The sequence below is a fragment of the Melanerpes formicivorus genome, unplaced genomic scaffold (genome assembly GCF_026170545.1).
Source record: "Melanerpes formicivorus ecotype bairdi unplaced genomic scaffold, bMelFor1.0.p_v2 SCAF_9, whole genome shotgun sequence".
In the NCBI taxonomy this organism is placed as follows: domain Eukaryota; kingdom Metazoa; phylum Chordata; class Aves; order Piciformes; family Picidae; genus Melanerpes; species Melanerpes formicivorus.
The window spans coordinates 26,671,583-26,690,767 of NW_027142361.1; positions in this window are offsets into that span (position 1 = coordinate 26,671,583).

The window sequence follows — 19,185 nt, forward strand, 5'->3', positions numbered from 1 at the left end:
CAAACTATGAATTTTTAGGCCAAAGTGGTGGCTTTGAGAGGGAAGCTTGCACTACATGAGATTCCTGGGGTGTTCACCCCAACATGGACGTTAAAAGCAAGCCAAGCCTCAATAAGGCACCTGGAAAGCCCTGGCTGGGTGGGCTCTCTGTAGAGATGTTGTAATGAATTTCTCTTTTAAGTGAAATTAATGCATAGATTGTGTAAGTACAGTAGCTCTATGCTATGCTGTATGATGGGGAAATTTAATGGAGTTCAACAAGGGCAAGGGGAGAGTCTTGCACCTGGGAAACCCCATGCACTAGTACAGGTTGGGGACTGACCTGCTGGAGAGCAGTGAAGGGGAAAAGGACCTGGGGGTCCTGGTGGATGGAAGGATGACCATGGGCCAGCAATGTGTTCTTGTGGCCAAGAAGGCAAATGGTAGCCTGGGTTGTATTAGAAAGGCTATGGTCAATAAGTTGAGGGAGGTTCTCCTCTCTCTCTACTCTGCCCTGGTGAGGCCACATCTATGTTCAGTTCTGGGTCCCTCAGTTCAAGAAGGACCTTAGGGAACTTTTTGAGAGATTCCAGCACAGAGCCTCAAAAATGATTTAGGGAGTGGAGCATCTTCCTTATGAGGAGAGACTGAGGGAGCTAAAGACTCTTAGCTTGGAGAAGAGGAGACTTAGAGGTGACCTCATTCATATTTATAAAGACGTGCAGGGTGAGTGCCCAGAAGCTGGAGCCAGGCTCTGCTGGGTGATGCCCAGTGCCAGCACAAGGGGCAGTGGTGGAAGCTGAGGAAGAGGAAGTTCCATGGAAGCAGGAGGAAGAATTATTTCACTGTGGAGATGACAGAACACTGGAACAGGCTGCCCAGGGGGTTTGTGGAGTCTCCCCATCTGGAGATATTCATGACCCAACTGGATGTGTTCCTGTGTGATCTGCTCTAGGTGATCCTGCTCTGGCAGGGGGGTTGGACTGGATGATCTCCTGAGGTCCCTTCCAGCCCCTAACATTCTGTGATTCTGTGAAATGCATCTGAGAGTTTCATCTCTACTCTGGGTGACACTATTCATACAAGTTTATCTCCTTTATGGGTTTGAAGCTTTTCCAGATACATATAAAAGTCCTTTCCTTATGTCCAACATGAATAATATATGCTGGCACAGTTCATAATAAATCATCTTGTCTTCCTGTGCAGCAGCGAGGGAAGGGAGAGACTTTAAGTGCAGCCATCTGCATCACAGTCCACCTCTAACATCCTAAATCCATTTTCCACTTTCTTTCCAATGGCTCTGAGCACAGAGCCAGAGCCAGAGCCAGGCTGTATCTGGGTGCCTCCAGCCCCACTGTGCTGGGCTCAGCCCCCTGGCCTGGTGGGAGATGCCCAAGGGAATGGGGGAAATCTCCAGTCCCATTCTTTGGGTTTCTTTGCTTCCAAGACCAAAGAGCCTGGGCTTCTGTCTCTGTGTCATCCAGAGCTAGCCTTTCCACAACCAGGAGGGTCCATCACTGTAGCTGTGTTTGGGTTTTCCACAGTGCTGGGGCACACCATGACTTGAAAGCATCTCAATGCTGCTGTACCCATATGCTCACCTAATGCTGAAGGTGGTCCTGGCAAGCTTTAGGGAAGTTCTTCAATGTTAAAAGCCAAAGAATTCTAATAGATTTCAGTGATTTGAGGGGAGGTTAGAGCTGTGTTGGGAGCCCTGCTCTGAGAAGGGGCTGGTTTATGCCCAAACCATGCTTTGCTCCTTGCTTGCAGATCTAATCTTCACCTTTAGGCTCTTCCTCATAGAACCCTGGAGCTCCTAGCTTGGGTGACAGGTTGGACTTGATCATAGAATCACTGCACTGCACTGGTTAGGCTGCACCTCGAGTACTGTGTCCAGTTCTGGGCCCCTCAGTTTAGGAAGGATGTTGACTTGCTGGAACGAGTCCAGAGAAGGGCAACAAAGCTGGAACACAGGCCCTATGAGGAGAGACTGAGGGAGCTGGGGTTGCTTAGTCTGGAGAAGAGGAGGCTCAGAGGAGACCTTCTTGCTCTCTACAACTACCTTAAGGGAGGTTGTAGACAGGCAGAGGTTGGTCTCTTCTGCCAGGCAACCCACACCAGAACAAGAGGACACAGTCTCAAGCTGCACCAGGGGAGGTTTAGGCTGGAGGTTAGGAGGAAGTTCTACACAGAGAGAGTGATTGCCCATTGGAATGTGCTGCCCGGGTAGGTGGTAGAGCCACCATCACTGGAGGTGTTCAGGAGGAGACTTGACAGGGTGCTTGGTTGCATTGTTTAGTTGGTTGGGTGGTGTTGGATGATAGGTTGGACGCGATGACCTTGAAGGTCTCTTCCAACCTATTCTATTCTATTCTATTCTATTCTATTCTATTCTATTCTATTCTATTCTATTCAGGTTGGGAAAGACCTCAGAGATCAGCAAGTCCAACCTATGGTGATCTCAAAGGTCTTTTCCAACCTGGTTAATTCTGTATTCTGTATTCTGTATTCTCCCAGCATGGTCCAGGAGCTTGGCAGCAGAGCAGAAATGCATCCAAACTTCCCCCAGCCAGCCAGCACATGTCTGGCCATCCCTGATTTGACTTATATGACAGATTTTGCCAGGGAAAAGCTTGCCCTGCGTAAAGTGTGATGGCATCCTCTCTTGAAAATCCATTACTTGGACTTTGGAGAGTGCATTTTCTGTTCCCTAACACGCTGCAGCCACTACCTCTGTAGAGTTCAAGGATCTTCTTTTCCTCTTCCCCCCCCCTTCCCTTTCACCTTGGCATGTCTTTTATCAGAAATAATTTTGAAACTTTTTAATTTATGGGCTTTTATTGCAATACTCAATTCATCCTGAGTAGTCTATTATTAAGTGTTCTAGAGGCTCCTATTGTCCTTTATCAGAGGATTGTATCTCTGTGCGATTCATCTGTGTAATGGGTTGGGGCAGACCCCCTCCCCACCACGCGCAGAAATAATGACTCAAGACAAACGGATTGCAAAGGTGATGGAAAGTTTAAATAGAACGGTGAGTGCGTGCAGGAAAAAAAAACCTAAAAATACAGTGACGAGAGAAAAGAACCCAAAACAGACCCAGAGAAATCCCATCCCTACCTGAGGGTACACCCGAGACCCCCAGGGCTCCTTCTTCCCCCTCCCATTGCTAGGCTAGTCTCAGCTGGCCAGATCTGAGACTGCCCATCCCCCCGTGGCCTTGGGCCTAGCCAGGCCCAAAGCCAGGAGATCTCTCCCCCATGTTACCGGCTGACGGAGGAGGAAGAAAAGAGGAAGTGCCAGACCCCGCCGCGAAACTTATAGTGGTGCAAGGGATCATGGTAGGAAATAACCTAATTTCCTGTGTCCACCCACTGGGCTGGACTTCTGGACACAGGAAACACCCCTGTAGCAGAGGGCAGCCAGCCCAAACTACGACAGGAGCCACCCCTTTATTTCAAACCATGATGCCTGCACCCAAACACATCATCAAATCAGAAAACTGATGACATGTCCGGTGAAGTCCGTGTCTTCATCTGGGCGTCCACTCAAACAGTCTCTCAGTCAGGCTCTAGTGTCTATCCATTCCAGTTCTTCCTTCATCCAATGGAACCTCCCGGCGATGCAGAACTCATTCTCCTGCGGTGCAAGTTCTCCATGGATCCGTTGGGCATCCTGGTCACCTGGAACAGCCTCACGACTTCTCAGCCAAGCCTCTACTTTTCACCCATGGTCACTCGGCGGCATATTCTCCACCCCTGGGGCAGGCCAGTCGAAACCATCCAACCCACGACTGCCTTTTTCAATCCATCCAGGGTGCCGCAACCAACCGCTTCCAACTGCGGTCCCACTACACGGATGCTTGTCCGAGGTACTCCGCCCCCCCACTAGGCGTACCCGTACCAAAGCAAGACAGCATCCAGCTGCACACCCCCCCTGGAGAGGGAGGGGCTGCACCACAGCTCACTGAGAAGAAGGGAGGTGGAGCCAGGTGCTCGGCGCCAGTTTCGGAACTCGTCCGAAAAAGTCGGGGAAGAGACTAAGGCCGGGCCCGCCGCAGCCCGAGCGCACGGCCGGGTCCGCCGCCGCCGCTCGCCCCGCAGCAGGGCTCCGCCCACCTCTGCCGCCGCGGCGCAGAATCAAAATCACCTCCACCCCTCGGACACTCAAACGGCTTCTCCAGCGAAAGCCATACACGCGTTCTCAGAGCCCTTGAAAACGGCTTTCCAGCTGGAGTCCCCGTCGGCCCCCCGGGGCTTCGGGAGCTGGCTCGCCCGCTCGCAGCGGCTGGCTCTATCCCCGCAGCGAGAACGGACCTGACTCTGATCTGCTCGCCGCTGCCCCTCCCCCACTTCGCTTCCCGCCGCGGAGGAGGGGCAGGTTCCGCGTTCTCAAGCGGTACCCCGATGCCGATGGTCGAGAACCACCCCTGCCTGAAACAGCAGGAGAAGGTCCGAGCCACCGGCAGCGCACCAGTCATCCCCCCACAATCCACAAGAGCTTACACGGCCGCCCCGGCAACATCACTTGAGCCCCCAACTGCCAAACCCAAACCGACGCCCAGAACTGAATTTAAACTCTCCATCCTTTGCAATCGATCTGCAGAGTGGGCACAACAGCCAGCCCCACGTTGGTGCGCCAAAATGTAATGGGTTGGGGCAGACCCCCTCCCCACCACGCGCAGAAATAATGACTCAAGACAAACGGATTGCAAAGGTGATGGAAAGTTTAAATAGAACGGTGAGTGCGTGCAGGAAAAAAAAACCTAAAAATACAGTGACGAGAGAAAAGAACCCAAAACAGACCCAGAGAAATCCCATCCCTACCTGAGGGTACACCCGAGACCCCCAGGGCTCCTTCTTCCCCCTCCCATTGCTAGGCTAGTCTCAGCTGGCCAGATCTGAGACTGCCCATCCCCCCGTGGCCTTGGGCCTAGCCAGGCCCAAAGCCAGGAGATCTCTCCCCCATGTTACTGGCTGACGGAGGAGGAAGAAAAGAGGAAGTGCCAGACCCCGCCACAAAACTTATAGTGGTGCAAGGGATCATGGTAGGAAATAACCTAATTTCCTGTGTCCACCCACTGGGCTGGACTTCTGGACACAGGAAACACCCCTGTAGCAGAGGGCATCCAGCCCAAACTACGACAATCTGTAAGTCATTCTTCATAGGGAAAGTCCTTTCATATTAGGTTTCTTTCATCACTCGATGACAACTCTTGAATACATCATTATTCAGGCAATGGGTATGGAAATGATAATCATTAGGCAATTTCTCATATAATCTGATGTTATAAACTGTTTCTTTTTATTATTTTTTGATGGAAAACAGTAGATGCATCTGTTTGGCTCGATCCTCTCCGATAACAGTAATAGGAAAACCAAGTAAGGACATCTTGTGGAGGAACCAGTCCAGATGCATTTCCTGTTTTGCACAGAGCCAAAGGTTGTTTTAACAGAACTCACTCAAGTCTGGTGAGGTGCACTGAGCAGAACCACCCAAACAGGAATAGGATAGGATAGGATAGGATAGGATAGGATAGGATAGGATAGGATAGAATAGAATTGAATAGAATAGAATAGAATAGAATAGACCATCAAGTCCAACCCATCATCCAACACCATCGAATCAACTAAACCATGGCACCAAGCACCCCATCCAGTCTCCTCCTAAACACCTCCAGTGATGGTGACTCCACCACCTCCCTGGGCAGCACATTCCAATGGCCAAACTCTCTCTCTATGAAGAATTTCTTCCTAACATCCAGCCTAAACCTCCCCTGGTGCAGCTTGAGACTGTGTCCTCTTGTTCTGGTGCTGCTTGCCTGGGAGAAGAGACCAACCCCCACCTGGCTACAACCTCCCTTCAGCTAGTTGTAGAGGGCAATGAGGTCACCCCTGAGCCTCCTCTTCTCCAGGATAAGCAACCCCAGCTCCCTCAGCCTCTCCTCACAGGGCTGTGCTCCAGACCCCTCCCCAGCTTTGTTGCCCTTCTCTGGACATCTTCCAGCAACTCAACATCTTTCCTAAACTGAGGGGCCCAGAACTGGACACAGGACTCAAGGTGTGGCCTAACCAGTGCTGAGTACAGGGGCAGAATGACCTCCCTGCTCCTGCTGGCCACACTGTCCCTGATCCAGGCCAGGATGCCACTGGCCTTCTAGCTGCAGTTCTCATGTCTGATTGTCACCTCCTCTGCTTATTTTGTTCTGGGGTAATGGAATGGTGTTTATCCAACTGAAAAAAACCCCATCAACAACAACAACAACAAGACAAAAATCCCAAACCACCACCATCACCAAACCCAACAAAACCCTCTCAACAACAACAGCAAAACCAAACCCCCCCAAACAAACAAACAAATAAAACCCCCAAAAGACAAACAACATTAGGAAGGAGGAAAGGAGCATCACACCAACATGTGTAGATCTCTGAGGAGACCTTATTGTGGTCTTTCATTATCTGAAGGGGACCTAAAATAAAGCTGGGGAGGGACTTTTTAGGGTGTCAGGGAGTGATCGGAGTGGGGGGAATGGAGCAAAACTGGAAACGGGTAGATTCAGATTGGATGTTAGGAGGAAGTTTTTCACTATGAAGGTGGTGAGACACTGGCACAGGTTGCCCAGGGAGGTGGTAGAAGCTCCATCCCTGGAGGTTTTTAATGCCAGGCTGGATGTGGCTGTGAGCAGCCTGATGTAGTATGAGGTGTCCCTGCCCATGGCAGGGGAATTGGAACTGGATGATTCTTGAGGTCCCTTCCAACCCTGACAATCCTATGATTCTATAACATGTCTGGGACCAGGTTTTGGGGAAGAAGTGTCCCTTTCCCCCTCTCCAACCAGGTAACATTTGCCACAAGTCTCATTTGATTGGGAGGGAGATGCTCTGGCTGCAAGGCAGTGGCTCACTCAGCTCCTCATAGGGCTTGAATGTGGGAAAGTGAGGAGCTGGGCAGAAGGAGACCTGGGGTCTCACCAAGGTTGGTGCTGAACTATGAATGCAGCATCACTTGTCCTCTTTGGGCTTGAACATGGGACCAGTATGGCATAGTGGAGAGGAAGGGCATCTCCAGTTGGAATCAGCACCAAAATGGATTAAGCTCTGCCACGTTACTAGGGCAGTTGGGCACATCTTCCTTACTTTGCTTTCTCCTTCTTCTGTTCCCCTTCTTTTTGTCATGATGCTTCTGTTTCCCTTTCCCAAACATCCTTGGCTTCTTTTCCCACTAGATCTGGGATAAACTAGGAAAAATGGGACTGGAATGTAAAACTGATACCAAACCAAGGTGGTTTGGTGAAAGTAAACCAGGTACCAAAGGACTTTATGTGCAGAGGTGGGCTGGGTCTGCCAGACATGTAAATCAGAATTAGTTTTAGAGCATCAAAGAAGGGGCATTGGCTGACAGTCCAGCTTAGAGTGGGACTTGGGGCTCCCGTGTAAAGATGTTGTTTCCTTTTCTTAAAAGCTTTTGTTTTTAATCAAGGAAAATCAAATCTCTGCCATTTCTTTTCTCCACAGAAACTTGGAAGAGGCAGCCAAGCCTCCCTGCTCTCAAGCAGGGCTGAATAACACAAACATGCTGCTTTATAACTTTTCTTTTCCTGGACCCCAGCCTCAGACTTATCCATCCTTTTTTTTGATCATTTCTGGAGGGTTAGAAATGGCCATTTGAAACCAAGCATGACTTGGTTCCCCAAAGCAAAGGAGCCTGCCCAGGAGTGTGGCAATGCCAGCGACGAGCAGTGTGATCAATCTGGCTAGTGCAGGCCTAGAGCCTGACATGATGGTAGGCCATGCTCAGCATAAGTGCAGAGCCAGCTAGCAGTTTAGCAAAACAGTGCTGTGCCTGCAGCATGTAACTAAAACAAGGCACTGGTAGCTATAAACATGGACAGTTATCTTGGGACAACAGGACATGCACCTGCATCAACAAACCTAGCGTGTCGTTAGTAGTTGGACCAATAATCTATAATAGTGCGATGTGTGGTCACACCTAGGGAACCAATGAAGCCATGCCAACAAGGCACTCCGAGTTTATATAAGTTGTAGAAGTTCCCTTACTATGAACTTCTGCCTTTCCTTTCCCTTCTTCTTTGTGACCGTTTGAGGCTGTGCCTTTAAGAAAAGAGACCGTGCTGGGACACTCTGGCTGAACGTTTTGGAATATTAACAAAAACAATCAGATATTCTAAACAAATTTCATTGGTAGATTGGTAGAATGCAGTTTTAAGCTTAGGTGCAGATGGGACTTTCTTCAGTTCGCTCCTTTCCTTCTCCCTTTCCATCTCGTCTGCTTCTGGGCTCTCTGCCAGACTGACCTTGGACAGACAAGCAACTAAGGCCTACTAATATATTTTGCTTTAATTAATAACTGTTCTTTTTCTCTCTTTCTAACCCTCTTTGGGGAAAAAAGGGAGAGAAGGGGGTACAGGGGGGGAACCCTCCTCCAGAGGAGGGAATTTCCTTCCTGTATTATTATTTTTTTTTATTAACTTTGCTGTATATTTCTGTGTATATATTGTAAATACTGTAAATTGTATATATATATCCTGCATTCCCCAAAATTGCTTGTAAATATAGCATTTTCCCTTTTGCTTCTCCGGCTGGCTAGCTGTGGTTTCTTTCTTCCTCTTTGTGGGGGGAGAAGGCTGAGCCCTTCTCTCAAACCTACCACATCCTGTCACTTCCTGACATGCTAGGATGTCCCTCCCCAGCATTCTTGTAGGCTCTCTTCAGATACTGGATGGCCACTATCAGGTCACCTCGAGCCTTCTTTTTTGCTAACTGCAATCATCACAATAAACAATGGCAGAAGAATCAAGACCATGAGGACACAGCATTTCCCATGAAGTCGAGCATCGATCACAATAACTGTTATGATAATCTGGGATCACAAGCATCACTCAGAAGAATGTACCACAGCATCATGCGAATTAGGACTGAATATTGTGGTTGTTTGATAACTTTGTCCTCTCTCTTGTTAACTAAATGTGCTTCTGAATGTAGACATCCTAGGGGATAAAGTTTCATCTTTACATTTTGCTTAGTAGAGATTATTAACAGAAAAAAAAAACCAGGAAATAAAAAAGGGGGGAGGAAAAGAGAGAATACCCCCATAGCAAAAAAATTAGCTCATGGTAACCCTAGAAATGCTGTAACCCTAGGAACATCAACCCCAGAAGTGCTGTAGCCCTAGGAACATCAACCCCAGAAGTGCTGTAGCCCTAGAAACATCAACTTTAAAAAGTGCTGTAACCCTCTCACCACAAGATGCATGCACACGGCACAACTGTCATGAAAATGACAATCAGCAAACCTGCTTAGCACAGACCTCAATGACTGTCACGGTAAACCAAGATGTTAACAGAAAGCATCTAACTTATAACTGAGTGTCATGACTGCTTACCTGTTGTGTGAACATTAAGAGATTAGAATTGCTAGGATGAGCAAAAACACATAGTATCATAGTATCATTCAGGGTTGGAAGGGACCACAAGGATCATTTAGTTCCAACCCCCCTGCCATGGGCAGGGACACTCCACACTAGATCAGGCTGGCCAGAGCCTCATCCAGCCTGCTCTTAAACACCTCCAGGGATGGGGCCTCAACCACCTCCCTGGACAAGCCATTCCAGGGCTTCACCACTCTCATGGTGAAGAACTTCCTCCTTACATCCAGCCTGAATCTCCCCACCTCCAGCTTCATTCCATTCCCCCTAGTCCTATCACTACCTGAGATCCTGAGAAGTCCTTCCCCAGCCTTCCTGTAGGACCCCTTCAGATACTGGAAAGCCACAATTAGGTCACCTCGGAGCCTTCTCTTCTGCAGACTGAACAGCCCCAACTCCTTCAGTCTGTCCTCATAGGAGAGGTGCTCCAGCCCTCTGATCATCCTTGTGGCCCTTCTCGGGACACGTTCCAGCACCTCCACATCCCTCTTGTAATAGGGGCTCCAGAACTGGACACAGTACTCCAGGTGGGGTCTCACCAGGGCTGAGTAGAGGGGGAGGATCACCTCCCTCGACCTGCTGGCCACACTTCTCCTGATGCAGCCCAGGATCTGATTGGCTTTGCGGGCTGCAAGTGCACACTGAGAGCTCATGTTGAGCTTTTTGTCCACCAGCACTGTCGTAGTTTGGGCTGGGTGCCCTCTGCTACAGGGGTGTTTCCTGTGTCCAGAAGTCCAGCCCAGTGGGTGGACACAGGAAATTAGGTTATTTCCTACCATGATCCCTTGCACCACTATAAGTCTCACGGCGGGGTCGGGCACTTCCTCATTCCTTCCTCCTCGCCACCTGGTAACTGGGGAAGAGATCTCCCGGCCATGGGCCTGGTTAGGCCCAAGGCCACGGGGGGATGGGCAGTCTCAGATCTGGCCAGCTGAGACTAGCCTAGCAGTGGGGGGGGGGGGGGGAAGGAGGAGCCCTGGGGCTTTGGGTGCACCCTCAGGTGGGAATGGGATCTCTCTGGGTCTGTTTTGGGTCTCTCTTGTCACTGTATTTCTAGTTCTCTGCACGCACTCACCATTCTATTTAAACTTTCCATCACTTTTGCAATCCGTTTGTCTGAGTTGTTATTTCTGCGCGTGGTGGGGAGGGGGTCTGCCCCAACCCATTACAAGCACCCCCAAGTCTCTCTCCTCAGGGCTGCTTTCCAGCCAGTCACTGCCCAGCCTGGATTTGTGCCTGGGATTGCCTCGACCCAGATGCAGGACCCTGCACTTGCTCTTATTGAACTTCATGAGGTTGGCTTGTGCCCACCTCTCCAGCCTGTCAAGGTCCCTCTGGATGGCCTCCCTTCCTTCCTGCGTGTCTGCTGCACCACACAGCTTGGTGTCATCAGCAAACTTGCTGAGGGTGCACTCAATGCCACTGTCCATGGCACCCACAAAGATGTTGAACAAGACAGGTCCCAGGACTGATCCCTGAGGGACTCCGCTTGTCACTGGCCTCCACTGGGACATGGAGCCATTGACAGCCACTCTTTGGGTGCGGCCATCAAGCCAGTTCCTTATCCATCTAGTGGTCCACCCATCAAACCCATCTGTCACCAGTTTGGAGACCAGGATGTGGTGTGGGACAGTGTCAAAGGCTTTGCTCAGGTCCAGGTAGACGACATCAGTTGCTCACCCCTCATCTATTAATTTTGTCACCTGCTCATAGAAGGCAACCAGGTTGGTTAGGCAGGATTTGCCCTTGGCAAAGCCATGCTGACTGTTCCAAATCACCTCTTCACTTTTCTTCTGAGCCATTAGTGACTCCAGGAGGATCTGCTCCATGATCTTTCCAGGCGCAGAGGTGAGACTGACTGGCCTGTAGTTCCATGGTTCCTCCTTCTTGGTTATGTGTTTTATATTGGGCAATGTAATGGAGCTCTTTTGTTCTTGCTGGTTGCCTGCAAGTTTTCTGTCTGTGAAGCTAGAGCCTGGCCAGATCTACCTTTACAGATTAAAGAAATCTTGCCACCATTAAACAATTCATGATTTTTGACCATCCTAGAGAAAATAAAGATCCAACATAATCCTAAAGCAGATTGTAAAAGACAGTGCTAAGGATTGCACTTGTGCCTTAATCTCTGTGTGCAATGTGTTCAGGCATAATCAAGTCTTCTCTGTCAATAAGAGGAGTGAAATGTAAAGATCGGAACTGTTAAGATCTAAGTTCTTCTTTACAATGTTTGTTATCTTTGACCATGTATTATGCCAGCTCTGTAGAGCATTGTAACTAGTTCAACTTAAGCTTTGTGCCTTGTATGTGTTGCATCAGTCTGTTAGACATGCTGCAGTACAGAACTTTTGCTTCTGTGTGGCCGGTTGACGTTGCCCCCTTAAGAAAGGGAATATGGTGGACGGAAGTTGGTAAACGGAAGGAATAATCTAAACTAATTTCATTGGGAGAGTGGGAGGAAGCACCTTCGGAACTGGGAGTGAACTGGACATTTCCAGCACTTCTCTGTCAGTCTTGCTTCCGCCTTTTCTTCGTGCAGCAGCTCTGTCTCTGTGCTGGGCTTTCTGCCAAGGCTTCGGCCTTGAAGCCGATAAGATACCAGGCCTGTATTGACTCCTTTCCAATTAACACAAAACTGCTTTTAACTTCTTTCTTTCTTCTTTCTCCCTTTTTCTGACCTACTCTGGGGAAAGGGGGGGAAGAGAGGGGAGAGCGGAGGTGGGGAACCCCTCTCTGTCCGAGGGGGGTTACTCTCATTTCTGTGTTACTCTGTTGTATATCTTTGTATATATTGTAGATATTGTAAATTTGTAAATATTCCCCTGCATACCCTACATTGCTTTGTAAATATAGCTCCACTGCTTTGCTAATTCAGCTTGTGAGTTTTTTTTTCCTTTACCTTCATTTTTTTTTTCCTTTTACCTTACAAGGGGGTTGGAGTCCCCACTGGGAACAGGGGTTGGAGTCCCCACTGGAAATAGGGGTTGGAGTCCCCACTGGAAACAGGGGTTGGAGTCCCCACTGGAAATAGGGGTTGGAGTCCCCACTGGGAACAGGGGTTGGAGTCCCCACTGGAAATAGGGGTTGGAGTCCCCACTGGAAACAGGGGTTGGAGTCCCCACTGGAAATAGGGGTTGGAGTCCCCACTGGGAACAGGGGTTGGAGTCCCCACTGGAAACAGGGGTTGGAGTCCCCACTGGAAATAGGGGTTGGAGTCCCCACTGGGTGTTTGTTAATCGAGTGTATGTTTCTCTTTCATCTTAATGTTGTTACTGTGCTTCTGAGAGAATACATTTGTGTTATACGCTTGTCTAACATTATTATGTTGTCTGCAAGAATCTCGTAATTTGGTACTCGGTATTTTGTGTTAACTGTAATCTCTTTTGTGTGTAAGAATTTATTGTGATATCATCTGCAACAGCCTGAAGCTGACTAGTATCGGTACTATACGGTTGGCCAGCGACATCTCGTGGTAAAGCAGTGTACTCTGATAGACTGGAAAGGTAGGAAAGTTTGAATGAATGCGTAAGAGTGGGAGTCCTGATCCGCATTTCCTGTTCTTCGCGAGAAGCCAGGTCGGAGACGGACAAAGCGATTGGAAATTGTGTGTTAGAATATATATTGGCATATAGTGCTTGTGGGAGAAAGAGACTATTCCGGGAACAGCCATGGGAGGGCGACAGAGTAAGGACGTAAATATGAAAACCCCCTGGAAGGACTTGGGAGGGATTCCAGGGGAAGCATAAGTAAAAAGACACTCCTTAAATATGGTCCAAAGCCTAAAGAACGTTGCTGTGATGCATGTAGTATTGGACAGCAGTGTCTCAAGCTAACAAGAAGAGACTCCAAATGGAATTTTGAAGTGGGTTAAGGAGTTAAAAAAAAAAAAAAAAAAAAAAAAAAAAATCTGTAGGGCTCCTGAAGAATGTAACTGCTGCTGAGAAGAAAATACACCCGGCTGCTGGTTGCACCCCAGCAGGCTGAGGAGGCAGAGTTCACATACACTGGTGGAGTCTAATTTTGATCCTAACCCTATTTGTACATAAGTAGTCCAATCGAAATCAAAAACCACGTTCCCATGTGTGGAATCTTGATCAGACTGGAGAGAAAAGACTTGAACTTGAAAAAAAAAGCAGTGGTAAATTTTTCTGCTACAGTTGAAATCATGATGAATGCAAGCATAGATGCAATAAAAGCGCAGCAAATTGAAATCAATAGTCTCTCGAAAATATCTACTCAGAATAGATTAGCATTGGATTTTTTTTTATGTTAAGGAAGGGGGTGTATGTGTAGTGATACCTGTAAGTTATTGTAGTTATGTTAATCTAGATAAACGGGTGGAAACAGATTTACAGGCGATTGTAAACCACAATCAGATATTACATCAGATTCTTTGGATGATACTTCTTGTGGATTTAAGGAAATATGGGATAAGTTAACTTCTTGCTTATCGAATATAAGTTGCTTAAAAAAAAAATAAATAAATTTGTTTGCAATACCTGTTGGAATAATTGTAATACTGATCTGTGTAATTCATTGTAATTGTTGTTTTAAAATGGTGAGACCTTTAGGTAAAATTGTTTATGCCAATAAGTTACAAGCAAATGATTATGATCAGAAGGTGATCAAAACAGAGGAACTTAATTATGATCCAATTAAGAAGGTTCTGAAATATCTGGAAATTTTAACACAAATCAATGGTGACAAAAAAAAAAAAAAAAAAAAAAAAAAAAAAGGGGGGGAATTGTGATGAATATACTGGTGATTTGTGTCAAAATTGTAAGACTTAGAGTGCACTGGGATTAAGGGTCAGGATGTTGTGAGGCCTGTTTAGAGGGTAAAGAGAAAGAAATCTATCTTGCAGACTTGCAAGGACACTGTCTGGTTAATTGGAGACACCACGGCTGAGAAGGAGCTGTCTTAAAGATAAACATTCAGAACTGGGAATTTGTTTTCTTCAGATAAGAAGCCTGCACAATTGAGTATGTGTGAAAGTGGATGCTTTGACCCTTACCACACTGAATGTAGGGAGAAGGGATTTATATGTTATCTCACCAGTTCGCTATAATTTTACACCTAGAGGGAAAATCAAAATTCATAACAACACAACATGCATTTTCATTTTCAATTGAAAACATCAACAAATGGTACCACTAAGAGATCAGTATTACTAGGATGAGCAAAACCACATTATTATGGGTACTGCAGAGGACTTTGTGAAGCTCGCTGACTATACAGGGGAACTTAGTAGAGACATTGCACTCGCTATCCAATGCTCTCAGACACAACAATGGGTACAATCAGTAGCGGCAGGAATAATGAGAGAGGGAATGTCAAGTACATAACCTCAAGAAATAAGGGAAACAATATTAAAGGACAATCATACTACACAATTTGAGAAGGACCACCAAGCCTGGTGGCAATTAGTAAATTTCACTTATGAGCCTCAACGAGATCACATTGAAGCCCATGTCCTCACCATCAGTACGGCAGAAGAAAGAGCTATCTTTCCTATCCTCACTCTAGGGACAATACCTCAACATGTCATTGTCAGACCAATAGACCACAATGTCTGGGCCAGTTATGATTATACCAAAAATAGGTGGCAATCAGTTAGCACAGAGGCATGTATTCCTAGAGGACAATTAGGCTATGTTTGCGAAAACGCTGTAGTAGAAGCAGAAGATTTATGCTTAGATGTCGAAAATAGTGTATGTACCTTTGAAATGCTTTCACATAATAGAACACAATCACAAGTTTACTATATAGGGAATGGGTGTGCTTGCGTGAGGACAGCTTGTGACAACGTCACTATAGATAATTGCCAAGAGGAGACTAACAATACTAACTTCTGTGTGTGCAACTTCACCAAGATAGTGGGTTGTGATTTTCACTATACTGTCCCAATAACTACTCAACAGCTAATTAACGCAGATTTTAATCTATATCAAAAGATACCGAAATTACAAATAGGGATGGACGTCAAAATTCTTAAAGCGATGCTCGCACATCCTAAAGTGAAGAAATTGGTGCAACAGGTGAATCAAACGACTAAACGAATGGTATGGCAGGTAGAACATAATTCAGAAAAAATAACAGATGTCCTGACCAAAGTAGAACAAGTAGGCCAGCATCATTGGTGGGACATCTTTACAGGATACTCCCCAACAGCTACACAGGTCTTCAACTATCTGGTACACCCAATACTAATAGTAATTGTAGTTCTGTTACTATTAACTCTCACAAATATTTGTATGTGGTGGAGACTAAGAATCATAATGAAAAGGACCCAAATGGTTTGGGCTATGGTACGAGCATATCAGAGCCCTATAGGATTAGAATTTGACGAAAGAATTCGTAAGTTATAAGAAAAAAGGGGGGAAATGAAGCCCCAAAACAGATAGCTTTCGAGAATGTGAAGCAATGGAAGGGAGCACAAACCACATAGAGTAATAAATCAGCTGAGGCCTGGGACACTGTGACAGAAAAAGGAGATAAGTGATAAGGGCTGACGAAGTGAGCATGATTCAGAACCAGAAAGGTCAAACTGACCCTAACAGCCTTGTCCAGTCAGTAAAACTAAGCCAGGCACACCGGGAATTGACCAAATTAGGAAAGGGTTCAAAAGTTCAAGAGAGGAAGACTCATCAGAAGACCCCTGCCCATGATGAAGGCCACCGGAATGACCACCAAGAGGATCCTCAAAAGAGATGTCCCCGCCCACGCTCCGCCTACACCACGCCTCTTATGAATATGTATGCAGAGATATGATTATGTGATGCAATACCACATCCAAAACTGTATAAAAGACAAGCTTTTGTTACGGGAAAGGCAGAAATCCATTTAGTGATTTCTCCAACGCGTTGCTAATAAAATACCTCCTGTCTATCTGACTTAAACTGAGTCTCTTAGGCAGTTATTCTTGCCTTTTGGGGCAAAATTCGGCATCAAGGTAATTCAAGTAATGGGTCTGGGACCAGTCCGAGATGGTCCAGACATTAAGAACATTTTGTACACGGCTGCAAGTGACAATGGTCCAACCTGGTGCTTGTGGCAAAAAGCTCCAGGTGAGACACGTGGACGACCTCTTGGTTTCTGGAGTCGAGGTTACAGAGGTTCAGAGGCTAACTATACTCCAACAGAGAAAGAAATTTTAGCTGCCTATGAAGGAGTAAAAGCATCTTCTGAAGTAATTGGAACTGAATCACAACTTCTTCTAGCTCCCAGATTACCAGTTTTGAATTGGATGTTCAAAGGCAAAGGCTCCACACCACATCATGCCACAGACTCAAACTGGTCTAAGTGGATGGCTCTGATAACACAGAGAGCTCGAATGGGAAATCTTGAAAGACCTGGTCTAGTGGAGGTGATCTCAAGTTGGCCTGAAGGTATCAACTGTGCCAAACCTCCGGAGGAGAAAGTGACTCGTGCTGAGGAAGCTCCTCCTTACAATGACCTTTCTGATGATGAAAAGAAATATGCTTTGTTCACAGACGGTTCCTGTCGTCTTGTTGGAAACAAGCGAAGGTGGAAGTCTGCAGTGTGGAGTCCAACACGCCGAGTTGCAGAGGCGAAAGATGGAGAAGGAGAATCCAGTCAGTTTGCAGAGGTAAAAGCTGTCCAGCTAGCTCTCGACGTGGCTGAACGTGAGAGATGGCCAAAGCTTTATCTCTACACCGACTCATGGATGGTAGCCAATGCTCTATGGGGTTGGCTAAAGAACTGGAAGAAGAGTGGTTGGCAGAGGAAAGGAAAACCCATTTGGGCAGCCGACCTGTGGCAGGACATTGCTAATCGAATTGAGAGAATTCCAGTGAAAGTGAGACACATCGATGCTCACATTCCTAAGAGCAAAGCTACTGAGGAACAGCAACACAACCATCAGGCAGATCTAGCTGCAAGAGTTTCTCAAGTAGACATGGACTCTAATCTTGATCTCGACTGGAAACACCGAGGTGAGATATTCTTAGCTCGGTGGGCTCACGATTCGTCAGGACATCAAGGCAGAGATGCAACATACCAATGGGCTTGTGACAGATCCATAGACATTTCCATGGCTGCTATCACACGAGTCATCCATGACTGTGACATTTGTGCTGCTATTAAGCAGGCAAAACGACTTAAGCCCTTGTGGTATGGTGACAGATGGTCCAAGTACAAGTATGGTGAAGCTTGGCAGATTGACTACATCACTCTACCACGTTCTCGTTCTGGTAAGCAATATGTGCTTACTATGGTAGAGGCAAACACTGGATGGTTAGAAACTTATCCAGTTCCACATGCAACTGCACGCAACGCCATTCTCGGTCTGGAGAGACAGATCCTATGGAGACATGGAACTCCAGAGAGGATTGAGTCAGACAACGGAACTCATTTCAAGAACAACCTTGTAAAGAACTGGGCAAAAGAGCACGGTATTGAGTGGATATTCCACATTCCCTACTATGCACCAGCTTCAGGGAAGATTGAATGCTACAATGGTTTGTTGAAGACCACTCTTAAAGCCATGGGGGGTGGATCTTTGAAAAACTGGGAAAAACATTTAGCACAAGCAACCTGGCTGGTAAATAGTAGAGGTTCAGTGAACCGAGCTGGACCTGCACATTCAGATTTGCTACGAAAAGTAGAAGGTGACAGAGTTCCTGTTGTTAGAGAAAAGAATCTGTTAGGTAAAACTCTTTGCGTATTTTTGCCCTCAGGAGAGGCTAAACCTGTCCGAGGGGTGGTTTCAGCTAAAGGTCCGGGTCACACTTATTGGGTAATGCAAGAGAACGGTGAAATTCAGTGTATTCCACAAAGAAATTTAACTTTAGCTGAAAGAGGTTAATTTCGAACTGTTGTATAGCTACATCGCGTCCAAAGGAAGAATCAACGAGGAATCTACGGTGCACGAACCCTGAGATCCCTGAGAGCCCTGAGTCAACTAAGAGACCCTGAGATTCCCTGTTTCCCTTTTCTTCGCTTCGTCGGCGAAGAAATGAACTGTTTTCCATTTTTCTCATTTTCTGATTTTCTTGGACTTTTGAATCATCTACATCTGAGCATAGCCGGAATGGACTATGAACTTTGCTCACGAACTGTAAATATTGTCTTGGATTGGATGGACAGTGTGAACAGCCAATGAAATTGTTTAGAAGGGGTGGACTGTGGCCGGTTGACGTTGCCCCCTTAAGAAAGGGAATATGGTGGACGGAAGTTGGTAAACGGAAGGAATAATCTAAACTAATTTCATTGGGAGAGTGGGAGGAAGCACCTTCGGAACTGGGAGTGAACTGGACATTTCCAGCACTTCTCTGTCAGTCTTGCTTCCGCCTTTTCTTCGTGCAGCAGCTCTGTCTCTGTGCTGGGCTTTCTGCCAAGGCTTCGGCCTTGAAGCCGATAAGATACCAGGCCTGTATTGACTCCTTTCCAATTAACACAAAACTGCTTTTAACTTCTTTCTTTCTTCTTTCTCCCTTTTTCTGACCTACTCTGGGGAAAGGGGGGGAAGAGAGGGGAGAGCGGAGGTGGGGAACCCCTCTCTGTCCGAGGGGGGTTACTCTCATTTCTGTGTTACTCTGTTGTATATCTTTGTATATATTGTAGATATTGTAAATTTGTAAATATTCCCCTGCATACCCTACATTGCTTTGTAAATATAGCTCCACTGCTTTGCTAATTCAGCTTGTGAGTTTTTTTTTCCTTTACCTTCAATTTTTTTTTCCTTTTACCTTACAAGGGGGAAGGGAGAAGGCTTCTCGTCCTTACCCTTCCACCCACCACATT